We start from the raw sequence: 22,560 nt of genomic DNA, 5'->3' as shown, positions 1-22,560 counted from the left end.
TCATGCCAAGAGGTTTGTATTTATCCTGGCAGCAATGGAGGTCTGTTAAGGAATGTTAAGCGAGGGAGTAAGTGATCAGAATTGTATTTTAGAAAGATCCACCTGGAAGCAGTGTGGAGAATGGTTTTGAGGAAAATCAGCACCAGAAAAAGTTTGCCCAAATAAGAAACCATTACAGTAACATCAGTGAGAAATTATGAGGCCTTGGACAAAGGTGTGAGAGAGGTATGGAAACAATGAGTGTTTTGGGTTTTTTGTCTTTTTTTTAAGAACAAGAATCGAGAGCATTTTTTGATTGACTTGACATAATGGGTGAGAGGATATGAAGAGAAAAAGATGACCTCCTGGAATCTGGTTTGGGTGAATGGCTGCATTGTAGTGTATAAATTAAAGCTGAAATAGAAATCTCAGAAGAAGGAATGGACAGATTTTCTGGTTGGAGGGCCAACATTAATTTCAACTTTGGACATGTTGAATTTGAGGTCTTTGGAGTCATTTAGTCATTACCATTAGAGAACTGAATAGAGCTGGGAGTCGAAAATTCAGAAAAAATCTGTATATGATAAAAATTTGGATCTAGCCTATGAGCAGTGGTTGAAGACACAGAAGTGATGGGATTGTCCAAAAATAGTTATGAAATATAAGAATCCCGGATGGATTCCAAGGTACAGTGATATATTAAATGAATGACTACAGAGAGAAGAATATACAGAGGAGAGGTATCCAGGAAAGAGAGGTGACATGGACGTGAAAAGAGAAGAAATATACAGAAAGAAAGAGAGAAATGAAAAGTTTCCACAACCTCCTTATAAGATCAACTATTCAATAATTTTAAATTTAAATAATTTTTTGTTCTTTATTTTGAAATATCAAAATAATTGTGATCTCATTAGTATCTTTGAGCTATGCTCTTCAGATTGTGAAGTGTGGTCCACATGCATCAAAATCACCTAGGAGTGTGGTTTAAAATTCAACTCTACTCCAGAAATCTGAGTCAGTGATAAGGGATGTGGATCCAGGAATCTGACTTTCCTAGCTTTCCAGGTTTAGTCCTACTGTCTTACAAGGAATTTGGGGTAAGAGCTCCATTGAAGTGAAGCTAAAAACTAGGATTTAGGATGTGAGGTTTGATGTTTAAAGATCTTTAATCGTGCTTTCTGCAGTGCTCAGACCAAGACTGTAAAAAATGGTTAACTCTATAAGAAAGATCAACCTAGTCAATCAGTTTCTGAATCAGACTGAGAAGTTGATATATTTAGAAATCAAAATAGTTTCCTTTCATGAACCATTATCTATATATTTTTAATGATCAAAGTAAGATCCATAAAATGTCAATCTGTGTTGTAATTAATTAACAAAAGGAAATGAGAGTTTCAGCTATTCCAGCCAAAGCCAGTAGATTTAAACTGTACACTAATTTTTAAGTGAACAGAAACCTTTAAAGTATATGTCAAACTCTTCTTTTTTTTTTTTAACATGAGGGTTAAAGAATAAATAAGGAGTTGAATGACCGACTCCTGTAATACAAATAATTACATAAGACACTTCATAAGAACAGGACAGATGTCTGGTTTGTCACAGCATGCCCACATTTAGCACAGTGCCTGGTATATAAGCTACTCAATAAATGAGTTTGAGATTCAAACAGAACAGTGTTCAAATACACATCTACCACACAGCAATCCTTTGACCTTGAAAAATAATTGTAACCTCTCTGTTTTAGCCAGGGTTCTCTAGAGAAACAAAGCTAATAGAATATATTCAGATATATAGAATGAGATTATGAGGCATTGGCTCAGCAATTATGAAGGCTGAGAAGTCCCACAATCTGCCATCTGCAAGCTGGAGGCCCAGGAAAGCTGGCAGTGTGGTTCCAGTCCAAACTGACAGGCCTGAGAACCAGGGGAGCCAATGGTGTAAGTCCCAGTCTGAGTCTGAAGGCCCCCAAACCAGGAGCACTGATTTCCAAGGGCAGAAGAAGACAGCTGTTCCAGCTCAAGCAGAGAGAGCAAATTTGCCCTTCCTCCTTCTTTTTGTTCTATTCAGGCCCTCAACAGATTGGATGATGCCCACCTGCACTGGTGAGGACCATCTTCTTTACTCTGTTGTCTACCGTTTCAAATATTAATCTTTTCAGGCAACACCCTTACAGACACACCCAGAAATCATGTTTTACCAGCTGTTAGGACATCCCTTTGTCCATCAAGCTGATGCAAAAAGTTAACCATCACATTCTCTCAGTTAATTTTCCTGTAAGCTTGTTCTGGCCTTACATGGTACAGTGTGTGAAAAGTGACTCACAGAGCACAAGCAGTCAAAATATGCAGAGGTAAATTGACCTTGAAGCTATCATAGCTTAAGTCAGGGCCTCTTACTTGCGTATGCCCCTTCCAAAGCCTTGTATGGGGCTCTACTAATCGGTTAACGTGATCTGGTTTTTTGTAATGTTTGCAAAAGTAACATATTTTTAATATTATTTTTATAAGAAAGGGTCCCCTAAATGAGCTTTAGGCCTCACAAAACTTGGCTTTGTCCGTGAATATATGATAAGTAGTAGTATTATTCGAAAAAGAAATTTTATACAACCTATAGAAAATTCCTAGCACATTACTGGCACACAGTAAATGTATTATTTTTACATATGTTATAAATTGCTTATTTATAATATAGACTGTTCCAGCAATGTACATGGTAGTTTATAAATGTACATAAAATATATAAAAATAAAAAGTGGAAGAAGATATGATAGAAGTTTTCTAACAGAAGAGAGGTAAGATGAATCCATACACATTCTAGCAGTCAAAGCAAAATGCAATAAAATTGGGTATTTATTTCACAGTGTGCATGAGCAGATGAAGTGCTAAGTAGAAACTCAACTATTTCCAGTATGAAGTAAAATATTTAGGATTTTTTCATTAAAAGAAAACTGTAGTGTACTGAGCAATGTCTTTAGGTCTTTAGAGTAAAATCAGCAAATGATATCATATATATGTTAAAGACCCCATAAGAAAAATGTGATAATAATTTTAGCCCTACTTTTTAGATTGTATAAATTCTTTGTAAAAGGATGTGAAAAAAGGAAAATTTGTGTTTCTGAAGGTAGGTACGGAGTTGTTGAATAAAGATTCTCATTGAGGAGCTAGGAAACGCCAGTTGATTACAAGAGATTTGCATTGTGAGATGGGGTCACAGTCGGATAGTAATTTTATAGCCAAAAAAGGAAAAATTTATTGTGCAGCGACCTGAGTGGTGGGGAGGTAGTTAAAAACTGATACAAACATTTGGGCTGGAGAAATTGACTCCGGAAGTCGTTACACAGAATCCTACGGAGGTGGCGCGTGCCCGCCCTGCGCCCGTCCCGCCCCTCACGTCCCTCGCGCCTTCGCAACCTCACGCCCCACCCCGCCCCACGCCCTTCACGATGCCGCGCCCTTCGCGCCCCTCACGCTCCTCACGCCCGTCACGCCCGTCGCGCCCCTCACGTCCCTCGCGCCCTCGCGACCTCAAGCCCCTCACGCCATCATGACCTCACGCGCCTAGCGCTCCTCGCTCCGTTCATGCTGTCGCGCTCCCGGCGCCGTCGCGCCGGGCGGGAAGCACCGAGAGCCAGGCGCCGGAGAACGTTCGCCGCTTGTGCAGCTCAGCGAGGGCCAGGCCGGAGGAGGCGAAGGCGGCTGCGTCCCAAAGACCTGGGCGCCACCAGCTCCGGCCCAGAAGATGATTGAGGAAACTGGGAGCAAGCGTAACATGGCAGAGAAGAGGCAGCTGTTCGTAGAAGTGCGTGCTCAGAATTTTGATGTCCTATGACTATGAATTGACAAATTGCAAAGCACGATTTGTACAAAAAACGATGCAGCCTCCATCTTGCTGGTCTCTGGAACATGCTGGAAGCTTTTCGAGACGGCGGCCTTGATACACTGGACTCATCCCCTGAGATCAGTGTGTCCCGCCTCGGGACCGACCCTCATCCATCTACTGCCAGCGGAGCACGTGCCTTCCTTCTCATGAGTCGGCGTGGACCAGCCCCTCAGCTCCTCCTTGACTTCGTGATTGCTGCTGTGACAGTGAGGCCCGAGGCAAGTTGATGGTATTTTCTGTTAAAGCTGTGTTAGCATGTGTGGTGGGAAAATGCTGGACAAGCTGAGATATGTTTTCTCCCAGATGTCAGATTCCAGTGGCTTAATGCTATTTAGCAGGTCTGACCAGTTTCTGAAGGAAGTTCTAAAGTTCCCAGCAGCTGTCTTTGAAGGGCCATCTTGTGGTTACACAGAGCACTCAGCCTGCACCTGTTTTCCACAGCCGAAAAAGAGAATGCTGAGTATGCCTTTAGACACAACAATGGCTGATCCTCCTCCCCGGGGGCCTTGTCTGGCTACCTCTCAAGCATAGGCTTGCCCACACGGAGGAGGTCTGCCATCCCGTGGAGTGCTCCAGTTTCCGGTGTGAGGCGGAGTGTCCCTATTCCTGGTTTGAGCGTGGGATGGGTTTCTGGTACCCATGCCGGCAGTTGCCACACCCCCAGCTCTGCCAAAATTGATCTTTGTGTGGCCATGCCAGTGTCCCTCACGGCACCCAACACCAGGTGAAGGAGCATCCCTCCTGGGTAACTGCTTTGTGTCTCAGTCTGTGTCCCCAACAGTTCGTCTGTTTCACCGGTAACAACACTAGGGCCACTTTCCTCATAGATGCCTACCGTAAGTAAGGGTGTAGTGTCATGAAATATTAACACTTACATTTATGACGGGGCTTGCAGATATGTTGTGTTTCATCACTTGATTTGAAAAGCAGAGTTTTTAAAGTATGGGGAGATGGAGTTACGATGACATTTGACAAGGTCCCTTTTATTCAGTAACTTGGAACGTGACAGTGCTCGCTTTCCAAGTGAAAGGTGTCTTCTTGTTTTAAAATTGTACAAGGGGTACCACCCCCACCCCAAAAGACTTAACTCTCTGAGCTTTAAGGAACATTTAAAGTTCTTTTTTTCAAGCAAGTTTACTTCGTGCTTATAGGGTTTAAACGTTGCAAAGAAAGCTGCATGAAATGAAGTTAAATTTTTGCCTCTCAAGTTGGGGAAATACTGTATTTTACAATTGTCACGTGGATGTCTTTACTTTCTAAAATAGTCTTTTAAATAACATTTGGGTGGAGCTTAATGTCTGATTTTTCTGTGGTGTTTATAAATCATGTAATAAGTTCAGCACCAATCATTTTTCCTTCTCTTCTCTCAGTTTATTTCCAGAGTTTTAAAAATGTCATACTTTTATTTCCAAACAGTTTCTAGAGCCTTGTTTTAAAACCTTTTACTTTAGTTTTTGTTGGTTAGTTTACTAGAAGGTAGAAAAATATAGAGTCATAAGTATAATTCAGGATCTAAGTTCTCAGGCCTGTTCATCCTACTGGAGTTTAAGTACTAGAAAGCTTTGATAAGCGGGGGGTTTTCCTCTCTTTTTTTTTTCTTTTTCCTAGTTAACCTTCTTAAAAGTCAATCAAGAAGAAAGCAAGTAAGTTTATATCAGGGATTAGTTAAAAACAAAAACCAAACTTTAATCAAGTGTATACTTCCTACATTTCTGACAATGTCTTAGATATAATTTTTTTATCAAATAGCTTTTCAGTTACAGTTAAACCATATAATTTTGTTAAACTGAACATCCTATCCTGGGTATTGTTGTGTTGTAAATTCCAGTATTTTGTTTTTGGTTGAGGTGTCATTATTTTACATTTTTTAAACAAGCAAAGGAAAAAAAAATAACACTTAGTAGTTTCTTCTCTTTTTCATTGACTCGGGAGAATTTATAGATTTTCAAATAGTTACTTTTTCTTAAAGTACAAGTATCCCACTGTGTTAATTGATTTGTTAACATTTTCAACTGTTTTTGGTTAGAGTCTAACTCTTTACACTGAGGTAGCTCTTTGCCCTATTACCTTTTTTTAAATTGATTTATTTATTTTTATTTTTTATTTTTTTAAACATCTTTATTGGAGTATGATTGCTTTACATTGTTGTGTTAGTTGCTGCCTATTACCTTTCATAATGATTGGATTCTCTGGAATGTATATACTGAAAATCCTCATCCTAGATATTGGGGCTAGGAGATGAACTTGTTTTTCAGCTTAGTTTGAACTTGCTCCTTTAGCTAATTTATAACCCTTATAGAAATGGGAATTGTACGTTTATTTAAAGATAAATGACTGTTTGAATATTGCTTTCTGATTTACAGAGCAGTTTTTCACGTGAAAAACTCTATTGAATTTTTCCATTGCTCTGTAACATACATAAATTGAAGTACAGAAATCACAAGTGAATTCTTATATTTCTGTTTAAACTTCACAACACTCTTGTGAAGTAAGTCTTATTTCTATTCATTGTTATTTTTATTTCAGCTTTATTTTTTTCTACTTTATTAGTTCATTTTGGTTATAGTGACTTAAGATTTCGGGAAAAATCAAGTATTATCAGCATGCATAATTTTGAAGCTGGTATCATAAATGTATCAGTTTTGAATTTTGACGAGTATATACATTATGTAGTAGATGCATACTGGTAAGGCCTTTTAGCAATATACGTGTGTGTGTGTGTTGTGAGTATAACTTGTTTTCAAGATTAGGACTATGTGCAATACCCTTGTTCTTTGAGGAAGATATCAGTGAATTTTGAGGCTGATGTGAGTAAAGAAGTTTCCACTTAGCAAAAAGATGTGTGATCAGTTAAGTAGTAATTTTTTGAAGATTGTCCACTGTATCTGTACTAATATTTTGAATGAATGTTTCTCTGTGTTCACAACAGATGAATTTAGCGTGCATTTAACCAGCTTCTATATGAATTTACATTGTAGATTTGATATGTCTAGTGTTGGTGTTTGGAAGTTTATTTTGATTTTTCCAAAAGCTTTCGTTTAATATTTTATCTAAGTAACTAGCAGTGTAATTTCTTATTCTTCTAGTCACTGATCCATTCATTTGCCTTTATTATAGAAAAAAAAAGCCACATGATACTATTAAAAAAACAAAACAAAACAAAAGAATCCTAGGAACAAGCCCTCATCGTAGTTATAAAGCATGAAGCATGATGGTGGCTAAGAGGCCCTGATATAGAAGCTCAGCAATTTAAGGAATAAAATGGCATTCCACAAACAAATAATAGGGTAACTTTATTCTTTTCAATGACATCTGTTTTGTCCTAGAAACGCTCAGTTAAAAATTAACGTTTTCTGCTCATTCCCTGGAAGTCCAGTGGTTAGGACTTGGTGCTTTCACTGCTGGGGCCCGGGTTCAGTCCCTAGTTGGGGAACTAAGATCCCGCGAGCTGCGGGGCATGGCCAAAAAAAAAAAAAAAATTAACATTTTCTATGTACAGTATCTAAAACGTGAATCCTCTAGATCAGGAATAGACAAACTTTTTCTGTAAAGAGTCAGAGAGTAAAGATTTTGGGCTTTGCAGGCCATACTGTCTCTGTCACAGCTACTCCATAATAGCAGAAAAGCAGCCATAAAAAATTGGTAAATGAACAGAGATGGCTATGAGCCAACAAAAATTTATTTACAGACCCTGAAATTTAAATATCCTACAGCATCACAAAAAATTATGCTTATTTTTTTTCAACAATTTAAAAATGTAAAACCATTCTTAAATAGTGGGCTGTACAAAAAGAGGTGGCAGGCTGGATTTTACCATTAGGATATAGTTTGCCAACCCTTGGCCTACATGTTTTTCAGTAGGGTTCCTCCCCTGCTACCAACAGTAGAATAACTTTGACTAGACCTAGTTATAATGAACTTCATAGATGGCTAGGAATAGAGTTCTCCTAACCTAAGTCCAAAATGACATTTTATCATTCTAAACAAAGTATCCCAAAATAATAAAGAATTTGTTATATCTTGAGAATACATTTTTTAATAACATGTTTTAATAACATTAAGTAAACTTGTCATATTCTCTGTTGGAATTTTTGGAAATAAGTACCAAGATATCTTATATGTAGATAAGTCTTTGCCTTTTTTAAAATTATTTTGAAAAAATCTTAATTCTCCCTCATTTTAATCTGCATGTCTGATTTAAATGCTTAATGATTCTGAGAATATTGAGTGAGAATAATTTAACATTTTAAAACTTCTTAGTTTTATACATAGCAGTTTCTCATTAATATGTAAACATTTATAAAAGTTTGAAAGTAAAAATCATATGGCCTGAACTTTGCTATTCACCTTTCAATATGTAAAAGGACATTCAATATCTTATTTTTAAGCTCTTCAACTTATATGCAAATAGCTATTTACCAAGTTATTTTAAATAATGTAACAAAATGCCTAAACCCTTCAATCAAAACACAATGCCAGGATCTTGACCTACATCTAAATATTTAGTCTTCTTATGTGATGTACCAACATTCTGAATTTTATGTTTATCATTTCATTATTTCCCAAGTATATAATTTGCACACATCTACGTATATGTATAGGCAAAAATATTTTTTTTTATGTTTTAACTTTGTAAAAGAGGTATCACTCTTTATTCAGTCCTTTTGGACTCTACCCACTGACTATAGTGGCACTAAGATTTACTATATATGATATTTCACTGTAGCTTATTCATATTGACTACCTGTAAAATATTCCATCGTGGGAATATAGCACAGTTTATTCTTTCATTTTTCCCATTTAGAAGAAATGAGGTTTTTTTGCTATTATGAGAACAGCATTTCTATGAATATTCTTACATATGTCTCCTATTAATATTCAAGAGTTTCTCTTAGATATGTATCTAGATGTTGAATAGCTAGACCATAGCATATATGAGTGTTCGACTTTAGGAGGAAATGTCAGAATGGTTTCATAGTGGCTGCATAGTGGTTTCAAACTTCTATTTACTACTAGCAATGTATAGCAGATTCTGTTGACCCACATCTCTCCTACACTTTGAACAGAATTTCTCATTTTGTCAGTAGAATGCTTATAAAATGCTATTTAAGTGTGGTCTTTATTTGCATTTCCCTGAAGACCAGTAATCTTGAACTTCTCTGTTTATTCCTTTGGCAGTTTTTCTTTTGGGATATTTTTGCTTATATATTCTTCTTGATATTGATCTAGTTGTGTGTATGGTGAATGTCTTTTTCCAGTTTGTAACTTAGTTTTGAAATGTCTTTAATTTAAAAATTAATCTTTGATGAATAAAAGTGATTAACCTTACTATTTTAAGTTTAGTAATCTTCTCTTTTATAGAAAATTGTTTTCATGCATTATTTAAGACATCACATGTATGCTGAACTATAAAAATATTCACTTATATTTTTTTTCAGTGTTCAAATGTTATCTTTTTTTAGATTTAGTCCTAAATCCATATGGAAGTGATAGTTTTAAATGGTGTGAGGTAGGAATCCAACATTAACATTTTTCCATATAAATTATTTTTCCAACTCAATTTATCAAACCATCTCTTCATTCCTACTCATTTGTCATACCACCTCTGGCCTATGTCTGATATCTGTGCCTACATGGGTCAGTCAATTTCTGATTGATCAACTGGTTAATTTGCTTCTTGTACACAAAAACCACCCTGTCATATTTGCCATTTCATAAAGAATCATAGTAATTGTTCTCCTTTTACACACACATGCTTGCATGCACAGGTGCACACACACACACACACACAATTCTTGGACATTTTAGAATTGTCTCAAGTTCTCTGACATATCGTGTTGGAAATTGCATTGAATCTAAGGATTAAAGAGAAATGATATCTTTATAATATACTTCTTATATGAACACAGTTTACCTGTTCATCTATTTAGTCTTCTTCAGTATTTCTCAATAAAGTTTTTATAATTTCCCCAGGAAAGTTCTTAAACATATTTTTGTTAGATTAATTCCTGATTATTTCATATTATCTCTTAGTCTCATAAATGGCATATTTTTTATTACATTTTCTAGTTATTTACTGCTGATATACAGAAATGCATTACTGTTTCTACATTAATTTTATACCCAGCTTATAATGCATACTCTCTTATTGTCTTAAATAACTTATCCATGTATTCTTTGGGGTTTTCAATGTAAACTTAAATATAGACACAGTTCATCAGTTTTGGCTCTCTTCATTACTTTATAAAGTATCTAGGGCTTTAACTTGCTAGGTTCATACCATTTTACAGCCCTCCCCAATTTTGATACATACAGTTTTCATAGCCTTTCAATTCCAAATATTGTTTAAATTTTCATTATGATTTCTTCTTAAATCCATGCATTAGTTAGGAGGCTTTCTTTGTTTCCAAATATTTAGGGATTTCTTTTTTTTAGTTTACTCTTTATTATTTAATTCTAAAGTAATTATTTTGTTATCAAAGATCTTTGTCTGTATTACATCTATTTTTTAATATATTGAAAGTTTTTAAATTTCCTAATACCTAGTCAGTTTTTTAAATGCTTCATATTTGCTTAAAATTAAATGTGTATTATTTCACTGTTAAATATATAAATCTCTTATACGTTATTTTAATTCTATTTTAAACACATGGTCCATCTGTTCTAATATTTCTGCTTCTGTTCAAATCTGTTACCTTGCAGATTTTTTTTTTTAAATGATTGTGCCCCTCCAGTGTCTTCGTGAGTTCATTTTACCCTAGGAGGAGAAGTGTGTCTGTGGGATAGAGAGTAATTTACTCTGCCTTTTTATAACTTGAATCTCTGCAGCAAAGGGACCAGCAATTTTAAATGACCTTAAACATATGAAAAGAGATAAGGGAATTTGAAACAAGAGCATAGAACAGCCTAACTACTGTCTTAAGCATTTTGCATGGGGTGAACTTGGACCCATGCTCAGTGGACAGAGAACAGATAAGCCCAAGGGTGGCCCTGTACCTATGTACAGCCCTAAGAACAGATAAGTCCTATCTATCAAAGAACTATAGTCAATTACTCACCTTCCTAAAAACAACTCTTAGGTCTGATTTTCACCCTTCTCCTAGAACACCATGATAAAATTCAGATTTTTACTTCAGGAGGTCTGGGTGGGGCCCGAGATTCTGCATTTCTCACAATTTCCAAAATGATCATTATGCTGTTGGTCCTAGACATCACTTCAAGTGGCTGGGCTAGATTAAAATTCCCCAGTTTAGAGGAGAGAATCAGAAAGCAACTGCCCTAAAGCCATTATTGCCTACTGGTTTTCTGTTTTTTTTTTTCTCATTTCCTCTCAATAAGAAAATGAGGGCTTCTGCACTGTGTTGACTTTATGTATTCCGAAGAACACCTGGACCAGAGTTCTTGCTCAGGGCAAATGTGGAGGCCAATACGGCAGGGTCAGAGGCAAAATAAATGCTTTCAGCAGTTCTCCTATTTTACCACTGCTGTGCTGGGTTGACTCCTGACACTGCCCTGCAAATCTCTCTCTCTCTCCCCTCTCCCCCCGCCCCCCCTCTTCTCCGTCTCTCTTTCTAGTTCCTCAGTAAATCTTGTGAGGAGGAGACAGCCAGCACCCAAATTCAGCACCTTGGTCAGGGCCCACTGGCTAAACAGACTTGGCAACTCATAGTTTAAAAACTGGCAAATAACTCCCTGTATCCTTTCAGCTATGACTTATTTCCCTCCACCCTTTTACAGTTGGTCTTTACAAGAGTTGTCTATTACTTGCCTGTATTTTTTCTCACCTCTTACTCACTTTTTAACCCTTCTAAATTGGTTCTTAAAATCCATCACCTCACTAAAACAGTTCTAGCAAAGATCACCAATGACTACATGACACTAAGAACAACAGGCAATGTTTTAGTGTAATGACTAAATTGAAGACTAAATGGATTGACTAAATTTAGACTACTGCCTGTGGAAGATTTGTGAGGATGAAAAGAGTTAATGAAAATGAAACTCTTAAAACAGTACCTGGCACACAGTAAATACTCAAAAATATTAGCTACTGTGATCTGACTTTACTTTTTGTCACTATTCAACTCTGTTGAGCATTATTTGAATCCTAAAACACTTCTCTTTGGCTTCTGGTAACATGTTCATCTTATTTTATTTCAACTTCTATTGTTATTTCTTGTTTGTCTCTTTTGCAGGCTCATACTTCTCTAGCTGGCCATTAGATGTTAAAGATTCTCAAGTCTAGATCCCATAATCACCTTTTATCTCACTCTAAACGTTTTCCCTAGATGTTCTTATCTTACCTGTAGCTGCAATTACCACCTCTACACAAATGACTTCTATTTATCTTTATTCCAAGCCCAGACCTTTCTTTTGATCATCAGACACATATATAACTGCATTTGAAATTACATGAGCACCTCAAATTCAGCATGTCCAAAACTAGATCCATCAACGGTCCTCACTCTAAATATGGATTTCTTCCAGATTTACTATGTCAGTAAAAAAACATCCTTTGTGTAAGCCAGAAACTCACATCAGCATGCAGTTCCCCACAAATCTCTATTGCTTTTACCTCTGATGTGCCTTTAGCATCCGTCCAGTTTTTTCCATTTGCACACCACCTGGTCTAAACTTCTCTCTTCCCTAGCTTCAACTAACTATTGATAGAGAGCTTCTTTACCATCTACACACAACCAGTCTGAATCCTTCCAAACTGTATATCTCATTACAACCAGATCCATCTTTTAAAAACATAAATCTGACCATGATACATCTCTCTTCAAATCGATCAATGACTTTGCATTGCACTTTGGCAAATAGAAATGTCTTAACTTTACCTATGAGATTCTTTATGAGCTAACCTCTGATTTCTTTGCCAGCTTTGCCTGAAACCACACAACTTCCTTCTCTCTTAATCAGCCATACTGATTTCTTTGGTCATCTCCTCTTTCTTGCCACACTCCTTCTCCCTACAAAATCATTGCCTGTACTATCCTGTCTGTAATGTTAATACCTCCTCTCTTGACTTAGATAACACCTATTCAGCCTTTTGAGTTCGTCTCAATTCAAGTGTCTCTTCCTCTAGAAATACTTTCATAATTTCTCACTTATTCAGATCACCTGATATAAGTTTAAATAGCTCCATGTGACCCTCAATATAGTACATGTCACAATTGCAATTTTATCTTTGCCTGCATGATTATGTGATTTGCATTATATCCTTTCTTAGAGGAAAGTTACATTTGGATAGAAACCATGAATTTAACAGAGGGACTGGCTATTAGTGTGCATTCAATAAATGCACTTTGAATAAAATATTATAAATAAAATGAAAGTAATGAATGTGCATTTCCAACAGCAAAGCTGCATTGATTATAAGGAAGGTTACCAAGTTATCACTGAAATCTAGCAGGACTGGTTCTAGGATTGATTTTTTCCCATGCTTTCCATGGCCTCCTTTGTTCTCCATCACTTTGTTGTTTCACGTTTCTTTCTGGATAGATAGACAGATAGATAGACAGACAGACATAGATATATATGTAGATGTACAGGGATCTCTATCTCTGCCCATTGATGTTCCATTTTATTTTATATAGAATACAGTTGACTAGTTGTGAATGAACATAATTAAACAGAAAGTGCGTGCTTTCTACAGTTGATCACTAGGCATGAATCCTGCTAAAGAAAATGAAGTTGAACTCTTTTGCATTTGACACTGTGTTGCTTTTTACTTTTTTTTTTTTGTCTTTGTAGAGGATTTTTATGAATCTGAAGAATTAGAAGCTTATTTAAAGACCAAAAGAGAATTCCCTGACAGTCCAGTGGTTAGGACTTGGCACTTTCACTGCTGGGGCCTGGGTTCAATCCCTGGCTGGGCAGCTAAGATCCCACAAGTAGCCTGGCACAGCCTAAATAAATACAAAGAAAAAAAATCAATGCAACTTCCTCACCTAGATACTGTGTTTAAAGATGTTTCATGTTATAAACTCTATATAGCTAAGCAAACACTATTTGTTTTACAAGAGAGCTGGTTTTAAATTGAGGAATCAGGGTGATGGCCAAAACCAGTTTCTGACTTCTGGAACTATAAAACTCGTTAGGTAATGGCATACTTTTCAGCTGATTAATTTTTTTTCTAGCTGGGACATCTGCTGTCATTTGAAAACTGTCCAATATGAATATCTGAAGCAGATGGGAACAGCATGGAAGATGTCAGGTTGGCTTGTGGTTATAAGTAATATTTGCTTCTTTTGGATAAGCCTTTATACTGAACAGGCTCTCATTTTTAGCTTAGGCAATGGTCACCAATCACAGGTAAAAGTAGGCTTGGTAGCCCAGGAGACGAACTACCTTCCATGAAGCAGAGTCTCCAGGACACTACTTAACATTGTTTTGATGCTCACATGTTGTATGATTAAACACTTGGTGAGATCTTGGGGTTGCCAGCTGGACATGATTTGACACCCTTATTAATCTTGAGAAATGTTCCCACTTTTATCCAATTAGAAAAATTTTGGAAAAGCCCTCATGCCATGTGTCTCTGTTGCTTTCAGCAGATAATGCCAGCTGGCAGTTTTCTTTCCATTAACTGAACTGAGTCTTTGAGGATTATTTCAGTGTGTTGTAAATTCACGGGTAAAGATGGTCAGTGGAAAGTGGATATTGCCTCTTATAGGCACCTAAAAAATATTGGAAATCTTTAGGGATCTCCAGATTCCCTCAAGCCACAATATAGTATCTCTCCTTCTGTGATTGGTTTCCCTTTGAAGCCTGGCCATAAACCTCAATTCCTTGCATCTAGCTTGCTGGTAGAAGTACTTGACTTTGCCAATGTCGTGATCATCTATGGCAGGGGAATAAAAGAGCATGAAGTTCTTTTAAAAGAGCCTAAAAATTCAGTCCTTCTAGAAGGAAGTTTGTATGGAGTACTTATGATGGTCTGGACCTTTTTCTAGGTACTGATACATTAAAAGAGAGTGTCTGCTCTTCAAGACCTCACAGACTAGTAAGGCCTCAGACATGCAAAAAAAATAATTGAATGCAGCAATTTTATAATATAAATTTGTAAAAATAATTATGAAAATAAAGGGGAGAATCTGGGAAAATAAACTTCTATTTGAGTCTTTAATAATCAGAAGAATTCATTAAGGTACAAAAGTGAAGGGAACATTATTCCAGGCAGGAACAAATGTATACAGGTATAAGAATGCACTTTTGGGGCTTCCCTGGTGGTGTAGTGGTTGAGAATCGCCTGCCAATGCAGGGGACACAGGTTTGAGCCCTGGTCCAGGAAGATCCCACACAGCCCTGGTCCGGGAAGATCCACATGCCGTGGAGCCAACTTAAGCCCGTGCGCCACAACTACTGAGCCTGTGCTCTAGAGCCTGTGTGCCACAACTACTGAAGCCCACGCACCTAGAGCCCATGCTCTGCAACAAGAGAAGCCCCCGCAGTGAGAAGCCGGTGTACCTCAACAAAGAGTACCCCCCGCTCGCCACAACTAGAGAAAGCCGGCATGCAGCAACGAAGACCCAACACAGCCAAAAAAAAAAAAAAGAATGTACTTCTGACCATTAGAAATGCATCAGATGAATGAACAGACAGACAAGGAACATTCCAGGTCTGTGTTTCACAAACTTTGTGGCCTCAGAACACCTTTACACTCAGATATTCTTGGGAATCCCAAAGAGCTTGTTTTACATAGGTTTTATCTGTCAGTATTTACCATATTTTAAATTTAAACTGAGATATTTTTAAAATATTTGTCTTAATTCATTTAGAAGATACACACATAATATAGTAATGTAAATAACATTTTATGAAATAATTATATTTATTAAACAAGAAAAAATAATAGGAAGAGTGGCATTACTTTATATTTCTGAAAATTTCTTTTATTTCTTGGTTAATAGAACACAACTACATTCTTATATCTGCTTCTATATGCAAGCAGTTCACTATGTTTTTTGCCTGAAATATGTGGAAAAAAATCTGGCCTTGGCACAGATGGGTAACTGGAACGAAGAGGAGCTTTTTAATGGCCTTTACAGATAATTGTGGTTATTCTTCTTTAATTCTACATAAAAATTCTACAGGTGGCAGGTTTAAAGGTCTGTTGCAATGACAAATCTAAAATTATACTAATAAACTTTTCATAGTCAGTTACCTTAAAATCCATTGATCTGTCTTGCACTGTGAATAGAACTCGTACCCATGAATCATTTTGTAAAATCACAGATTGGCCATTTGGAAATATTGGCTTACTTGTGTTATGCAGATCTTCTAAATGTTGACACATTTCCTTATTCAATAACAAAAATTACATTTGTTAATATTACCACTAATCTCATCAGAAAGTCACTAGTATTTATTGAGAAGCTGTTGAGTTCACAGTGGCAGATACAGTTTTCCAGAATTCCATTTTTTTGCTGTTAAGATTGAATTTTATCAGTTTTTTTCCTTAAAGCAACAAGCCAAATCTGAATACCTATAGTATGTCTATCAGTTGTTCTTTCAAGAAAAACGGTGTTCCAGGAAATACAGTGGCAAGTGCAGCTTGCAGCTCAATCTTATAAGTGCTCTCCCTTAAGAAAACCATTGTACTTGGGTACGCAGCAGAAGTACTTAATGTAAACTTCCCATTTTATCATCTAGAACATTAAAAAAAAAGCATGTAGTCAATATTAAAAAAGTATGACTCAAGGATCAAAATAATAAAATTAGTAATTTCTACTGCCTCATCAAGGACATTCTTACATGAAACTAGCTAACTAGCTTTTTTTTTCTTCTTTTTCCCTGCGAGTGTGTGGAGGAAAATATACAATGGCTGCTTATACAGTCTGGTGCCACTGTCCTGATTTGTGCTTACGCACCACCAGTTTTCACCACTACTGTTTTTGAACCATCAGTGTAAATCCAACACAATAAAAAGAGCAAATAATTCCCAGTTTTGACCTTGAAGGCCCCCTGAAAGTATACCATTCTTTAGAAACTGCTGTTCTACATAAAATTATGAAATAGCTAGAAGAAAGGAAACATAGGAGAAAAGTAAAATTCATTGAGCAGTCACTATAAATTAGGGACTAAAGAACAGTAGTCAGAATTCATTTGGTTAAAAATAATTAAAACAATTATTTTTTAAAAATTAAAACAATTAGACAAACAAAAATAGAACTCTAACAAATTAGCTGAGGCAAAAAGGGACTGTACTGGCTCACATAAACATCCTGAGGTCAAGTTAGGGGAGTCCCAGGAGCTCAAGAATAATTGAAAATGGAGAAACACACAGCATCAGGCTACTCTCCAACTCTCATCTAGCCTTGTGGGAAAGGCTTTATTTTCTGAGCAGCTCTTCCCGTGAAGTTGGGGCCCTTGGCTGCTGGCAACTCTGGGCTCACCTTTCTAACTCTCATCAGGTATGAAGAGACTTTCTTCCATTATTAATTCTAATATGAAAAATTTAGGTCAAAGACTGATTCATCCTGGGGAGTATGCCATCTGCGTGGCCAGGATGGCAGGGGAGAAGTAGAATGGAAGATGGCTTCTGTGATTGGTGGGGCCCACTGGAATCATCTGTTTGGACTCAGGAGAGGAATAGTTCCAAGAAAATAACGTGGGGGTTGTTTTCAGGAGAAAGGAGATCTTCTGGGCAAATTAAACAGGTTAGTATTAGATAGATAAATAGATCGTTAGATATGGATTGTCAGCCAAATTGTGAGTCCGCTGGATTTTGAAAATGAGGAACCTAATTGTCAGAGAAATTAAGTAACTCCCAGCATCACAAAACTGTTAATTCAGGGAGCTGCTTTTGAATACCTGCTTCTAAAGCTTCTCACTTTGTGGTGCTGCTTCTTAATGAGAACAGAATGGGTGTGGATGATTCAAAGGGTCAATCTATCCATAAAGCTCAGAAAAATCTGAGGTTTATCAATACATCTCCTTACTTAGCACTGCTATCTTAGCCCGATATTAGTATTTTTATGTGTATTAATGATTTGATGTTAGAAATGATGGATTCATGCATGATTAGATGTGTGGTATAAACTTTCTGTGATAGCTTATCCATAAAGAGTTGCTGTAATATCAAATGGTGCCATATTAATGACTAGTACTTACTACGTGTTGAAATCCAGGTTAACCACTTTGTACATATTGTGATGATTCTTTCAACAGCCCCATGAACCAGATAACTGTCATCACCACCCTTTCATGGGTGAGGAAGCTGACTTTCTGGAAGGTTAAATACTGCCCCCGCTCCCATACATCACGTACCCACGCACACTCTTATTCAGGATAGGCTAGATTACGCTGAGCAAGCAAACAGACCAAAAAGCTTGGTGCCTTGAAAAAACAGTTTTATTTCTAGTTCCCATTTCCAGTTTATTGTAGGTGAGAAGTGGTGTGCTGTTTATTATAGTCCCTCAGGAACTCACTCTGAAGAGGCAGCCAACACCTGAGAGGGAGAGAGATTTCTGCAGTGTTACACTGGTATTTCAGTGCTCCAGCAGAAAAGCGATGCATGGTTCTAAAATGTGCAACTCCAGCCAGACCTAGTTACATGGCCCCTCTCAGCCTCAAGAGGTATAGAAAAGCAAACCTACGACATGCCCAGAAGGAGAAGAACTGAGAATATTTGACAAACGAAGAACAAACATCAGAAGCATCTCTTCCCATCTGCCTGAAATTATGGTGTCTGGAATCTCAATGTTCATTTCTTCAACTGAAGGCATTATTGTTCCATAAGTATAAATTGCCATGAGAGAATAGCACACTCACCTGTCATCTAATTAACAATTAGGTTTAAATTACCTGATAAACTACAATATGCTTTGAATATATATGGGAATTATTTTCATGATATGGAATGATGCTGTGGTGACAGGTCTGGCATGCAGTGTCCCATGAGCCACATGCATGCATAGACCCCTGAGTTGGATAACAGGAAGTAGGAATGAGAATACAAGTGGGATGCAGATTGATACCAAGGTCAAACTGTTTACTTTGCAGTTTTTTCCTGCACAGTAAAACTTACAAGTACTTTTGCCACTAAAGTTCCTTTGAGCAATCTTCCCAAATTTAAGCTTCAGGGTCAAGTTGTCCTCTCAGAGTGGAGTCAGGGGTCAGCAGCATTTTCCTGGCATCATTGTGTGAAAATAAATACTGAGTGATGCCAACTAGGGAAGCTCACACAAGCCCTGGTGCCCAGGCTTTACTGGGGTTCCATCACTTAGGCATAGTCGACCACCCACGTGGCTCATCTCTGAGTCCAGCCCCTCTAAAGGTTGAGCTGATATTGTGTGGCCCAAAGTTCCCACCCTAAATCATACTGTTAGACTATCTGGTGTGGGTGGCCAGCTCCTACCCTAAATCATATTGTTACATTCATATCAGGAATGACGTTCCAAGGGTTCAGAGATTACCTCCCAAAGGCCAAGGCCAAAGACCAGAGCTCTCCATGGACAAGGTTAAATTCTTTACACACACACACACACACACACACACACACACACACAGAGCTATACCCAAATCTTTCACACTTGAAACCCATTCATAAGTAATATATTGTCCATTGGAGGGAAAAATGGAACAAAAGAAAAATGATATTTATTGTGACCATCAATAACAACTTCTGTAAATACTCCCCTTTACTGGGAGGATTTTGCAAAGAAACAGCAGCTATTCCAACTTTTTTCAATAATATATCACACAATCAATCCTAGAAAGTAAACACTAAGAAAAACTCATAATTATCTTTAAAATAAGTGGGGTTAGTTATGGGCTCTTCACTATTTTAAAGGAGCTGGCACACTGAGCTTTATATACTCTCCTTCCCATTGACCTAATTAACTCAATCTCTCGAGACCTTTGGCTTTACTGTGAAGTTCAGGGCATGTCACTGCTGATGAATAAATTAATGGCATAGAGGAATCAAAGTCAAAATTAGCATGAAATCAGTATCCCACTGCTCACTATCTTGAGGGAAAACTAAATTTATTAGGAAATCTGTTGATGAGAGAATCTACTCTGACAAAAATTTTGGTTTTCTTTTTAGATACCTTTGGCATAATAATGTCATTAACCCCGTGCTATGTCAAAAGCATAATACAGCCCTTACCAAATAATTGTTACTGTGTGGTCACCCCAGTATTTATGGTCTTTAAGAAATAATAGCTTGACACAAAGGAAAGTTTTAGATGTGACATTGTATGGATGACCTTTTAAATTGACTTTATTTATGTTCATGTGTGGAGGCTCTAGATACAGGGTTGGGGAGCTGTTACATTTTAATGCAGCTTCTAAGGATCCATCCTAATGTAGGATTCTGAGGAATCCAAAGAAAGAATATTCATCTAAATGGGCTTCAGATAGTAGTGATGTTAAGAGCCAGTGTAATAAGGAAGTACCCTCTCAGAAATAACCAACACATCCAAAATATATATTGTCCATAGCTCTTTGGAACTATTATTATTCCTTAGAGTATGCTGTACCAGGAAGATTTCTAAGATAAAAATAGCAGACTTGGAGAAAGGAATATCGTGTGACAACAAAAAATTTAAGTGTAATTATTATTATGACTGCTTCCCATCTGTTTCTTTTTCTCCCATTTTCTCTAATATTTTTATGTGTATTCATTTTTATAATTAAGGAATGTTTATTTCCCAATTAATTTCTTTTGCATCTTATAAGCAGGTTATCTCAAAGTAGAGTGGGGATAATTAATATTCGAGAAAGACCATTTAAAGTACCTGGTAAACACATGCCTGGAAGAAAGGGTGTTCTAAGATGTATCCAATAATCACAGATAAGAAGAAGGTTAGGAAATCATAATTTAACATTATGACTCTAGACTTTATTTTCTTTAAAACAAAAATCAGACAAGATGTTTGCATCTTCTGCACACCTGCCTTTGGATATATTGCCAATTTTGATATTTAGAATCCTTCTTATAATGTAAATAAAATAGAAAGTAAATCCTTTTAGAGTATAGTGCAGTAAAGATTTGCCTCTTCTAAAGTAGTTTCGTGCATTGTATCGGATTAAATAACTCTTCAGCAAGTCATGTTTCTCTGTGTTGGTTGCCAGGAAATTCAGAGGTAATAACTTTCTGTTATAAATCTCTTTGTGGTAGTGTTTCTCCCTCTGGGGAAATGTGACCTTCAACAACACAAGGACATTCAGACCCTCTCGTTAAATCTGAAAATAGGCCCTGGACATAGGAAGAGAGAAATGACTAGATATTTCAGACTTTATCCTGTCACTGCTGCTATACCCTTGGTTCACCATGCCTGAACCTAGGCAAGCAGGATGTTTCCATTAAAAGAGGTAACCAAATACTGAGAGATAGCAAAGAGAAAATAAAGAATTGGTGTAAACATTAGTAGCATTTTGTCTTACAACTTGCCTGTTTCAGATCCTACTAAAATCTATTTGCTACCAACATCTCTGAACTCCCCGTCATTCTGCATCCTCTTCCACAAGGGAAAAGATGATCTGTCACAGGTATTCTTCATTTCCTGGTGAAACTTTGGATGTTCTGATATTTCTTTTATTACATTTTTTCCTTCAATATTTTCTTGACTTCAGTCTTTATTTTCAACTTTCACGTGTATGTGTATATTATAAAATATTTCAAGTTACTTCTCAAGTAAAGAGAGACTAAAATACAAGTAAATTGACACAAAAATTGAGAGCCTGACTAAATTTTTTTTTAAACCCTTTTTTTGTTGTTGTTGGCCTCCCTGCGTGGCTTGTGGGATCTCAGTTCCCTGACCAGGGATTGAACCCAGGCCACAGCAGTGAAAGCCTGGAATCCTAACCACTAGGCCACCAGAGGACTCCCTATATTTTTTTATCCTTTTTTTTTTCCAATTGAAGTACAGTTGATTTTACAATGTTGTACTATTCCACTGTGTAGCAAAGTGGCTCAGTTATACACAAATACACATTCTTTTTTTAATATTCTTCTCCATTATGGTTTATCCTAAGAGATTGGACATAGTTCCCTGTGCTATACAGTAGGACCTTGTTGTTTATCCATTCTAAATGTAATAGTTTGCATCTACTAAGGCCAAACTCCCAGTCCATCCCTCTCTCTCCCCCCTCCCCCTTGGTAACCACAGGTCTGTTTTTAATGTCTGTGAGTCTGTTTCTGTTTTGTAGGTAAGTGCATTTGTGTCATATTTTAGATTCCACATATAAGTCATATCATACGGTATTTGTCTTTCTCTTTCTGACTTACTGCACTTAGTATGATAATCTCTAGTTGCATCCATGTTGCTGCAAATGGCATTACTTTGTTCTTTTTTATGGCTGAGTAGTATTCCAGTGTGTGTGTGTGTGTGTGTGTGTGTGTGTGTAGAGATATATATATATATATACCACATCTTCTTTATCCATTCCTCTGTCGGTGGACATTTAGATTGTTTCCATGTCTTGGCTGTTGTAAATAGTGCTGCTGTGAACATAGGGGTGCACGTATCTTTAGGAATTATGGTTTTGTCTGGGTATATACCCAGGAGTAGGATTGCTGGATCATATGGTAACTCTATTTTTAGTTTTCTGAGGAACTTTCATACTGTTTTCCTTAGTGGCTACATCAATTTACATTCCTACCAACAGTGTAGGAGTGTTCCCTTTTCTCCACACTCTCTCCAGCATTTGTTATTTGTAGACATTTTAATGATGGCCATTCTGGCTGGTGTG

The 22,560-nt window shown here is 37.0% G+C and overlaps 1 pseudogene; it reads left to right on the top strand.

The window, feature by feature from the left end:
- Window positions 1-3,669: 3,669 nt before the first annotated feature.
- On the top strand, window positions 3,670-4,544 carry LOC111163944 (dystrobrevin beta pseudogene; annotated as a pseudogene).
- Window positions 4,545-22,560: the final 18,016 nt, after the last annotated feature.

Source organism: Delphinapterus leucas, chromosome 16 (assembly GCF_059928025.1).
Source record: "Delphinapterus leucas isolate spDelLeu-1000000601 "Yukka" chromosome 16, BTC_Dleu_Yukka2, whole genome shotgun sequence".
NCBI lineage: Eukaryota > Metazoa > Chordata > Mammalia > Artiodactyla > Monodontidae > Delphinapterus > Delphinapterus leucas.
This window is presented reverse-complemented; position numbering and strand designations above follow the sequence as displayed.